This window comes from Charadrius vociferus, unplaced genomic scaffold, assembly GCF_000708025.1.
Source record: "Charadrius vociferus isolate BGI_N301 unplaced genomic scaffold, ASM70802v2 scaffold1091, whole genome shotgun sequence".
In the NCBI taxonomy this organism is placed as follows: Eukaryota; Metazoa; Chordata; class Aves; order Charadriiformes; family Charadriidae; genus Charadrius; species Charadrius vociferus.
Genome location: NW_009646972.1, coordinates 181741 through 184060, shown reverse-complemented (window position 1 = coordinate 184060; position 2320 = coordinate 181741).

Genomic DNA, 2320 nt, shown 5'->3' with positions numbered 1-2320 from the left:
AATAACCCTCCTTCACAAAAAACCTCCCTGCCCTGCCCGACATGCACCCAAGGACTCGTCAGGGCAGAGCGGAGCCTTATTGCACTTCTCCTTCCCTTTGCAACATAGCTGCCGAGTCATGAATCGGCGGAAAGACGTATTAATCACCCCCGAATGCCAAGAGAGCGTGGCTTTAAGCATGTCAACTTCTGTCCAAGGCTTGCACCTACCTCAGCAAAGGTGTTTACGTTTTGCAACGGGAGCAATTATGCAGACAAATCTTGCTAAACAGAAAAATAAAGCCAGCTTTCAGTCCCAATCTCTCTTTAGGTAACCTTCCCCAACCTCATGGCTGTCTTTAGATTCTCACGACTGTCGATGCTATTAAAAGAGCCTCCAAAACAGCAATATGTTTTATTTAATCATCAATGAAGAAGAAGAAAAAAAAAAAAACCAAACCAAACACCTGAGAATGTCCTAGTTTCGCCAGCCGATAACTGGCATTACCGAAGGAAATTCCAAGCTTCTGGCAGGACGCAGCTGCTCTACTTTTCAGGCTGGTTTGCTTAACTATGCTGAAAGCTCGCTGCCAGCCGAGCCTACCCTGCTGTCAAAAACCACAACGGGCACAACCCAGTAAGGAAACTGGTTTGCACAGTAATTCCCCGATGCCCCAGTAAGCAGGGAATGAACACAAGTCGCTACAAGATGCCAGACCACAGTGTTTGCTCTTGGTCACGCAGCTACACAGGCCAACAGCCCACAGTAGCCTCCATCTAGAAGGGAATAGTTATAAACCGTTTGAGGAAGATAAACGGTGGGCGGGAGGTTGAATTTCCTAGCAAGCTCTGTACTGGGAGGCGATGGGTGATTTGTAAGGACAAAACCAGCCAGGGGCTTCCCATGGCATTGAGCCTAAGGCCAGGTCACAGCTAGAGCCTCCCGTCGAAGGCAAACACACCTGCAGTTTCCTTGCTCTTCAAGAGGACTGGGAGGAAAATCCCATCCCAATGCTGCTCAGGAGGACGGAGAAAAATGCACATGAGCTGCCTCCTGCCCGCAAAGACAGAGGAACAGCCAGCCGGGAACAGGCAGCAGGGAAACGGATATCCCGACAAGGATGGAGACGTCGTACAACGGCTGGTGGCAAACAATGAAAGTCCAATTAAGGGGAAGGGGTTAGCTCATCTGCTCGCGCCACACCAGAAGAGGTTACATCCGGCAATAGAAGAGTCCTTAAAACACTTTTTCAAACTCAAATAGTCAACCGTGCCTCCCCAGGGCCTCCTGGAAGCAGCGGACTGGAAGGAAGCTTCCTAAAATATCCCTTATTAAATACTTCAGCGCATGGGGGAGAGGGACAACAGCAAAACGGAACGGAGAGGGGGGAAAACACACTCAAGAACATCTCAACTCATTTCGCTTAGTGTTCGGTGCCGAGCAGCGACGACGGAGCCAGCTGCGAGTCAGAACCACAGCGCTGAACCACCCAGCGAGGGCAGACAAGCCCGACAGCCCACGGCGAGGACCGCGGGGCACAGAAGTACAAGCCACACAGTAGCCAGAAGGAAGGCTCTGTGCTGCTCTCCCTTCTCTCCTTCCTGGTAGGGGAGAGATGGCTTTGACAAAAGCCACATTTCTGCATTCCTGGTGGCTTTGCAGGTCAGTCCCGGCGCTAAAGTCGCGGTGTGTACATCAGACAACAAGATCCTGTAATTGCAAAGTGTCAGTTGGACCTCAACATCTGAAAAACACGCTGATTAACACGAATGTCACACTGAGCGCCGCTGGACAGCTCTTCACACCCTCACACGTGCCAAACTTCCTCCGACTGCATCCTCCGACGCCAGAACCTGCAGCTTCCCCTTCCAGAAAAAAAAGACCAACAACACAGCTCTTTAATTTGCTCAACACATGTAAACTTACTCGAAGGAATCCTTCAAACCGTGCCATCATGACACCCCTCCCCAAACGAGCCCTTTACAGTCTCAGTTTCACTCCTTCCTACTCCTGTGGAGTCCACTTCTTGCAAAATATTCTGTATTTTCGCCTCTCATCCCTTCTCAATTGCCAGTAGTTGCTAAGCGAATGTGTACGGTCCTGGTTCAGAAGCCACAGCACACAGACTCAAAGCTTGCCCTCAGCAAGGAGCAAAGTATCAGGCAGCTAAAACATCCTCTAAGTTCTAACATCAGCAGCTGTTAGAACCACTATGTACTCTCCAAAACAAGAGGCTTCCTCCACACGTAGAAATGCTGGCAGAATAATACAAAACTATCATCCCCACCAAATATACATATATCACTCTCACCCCATCCAAATAACTGTTATTCCTACACGA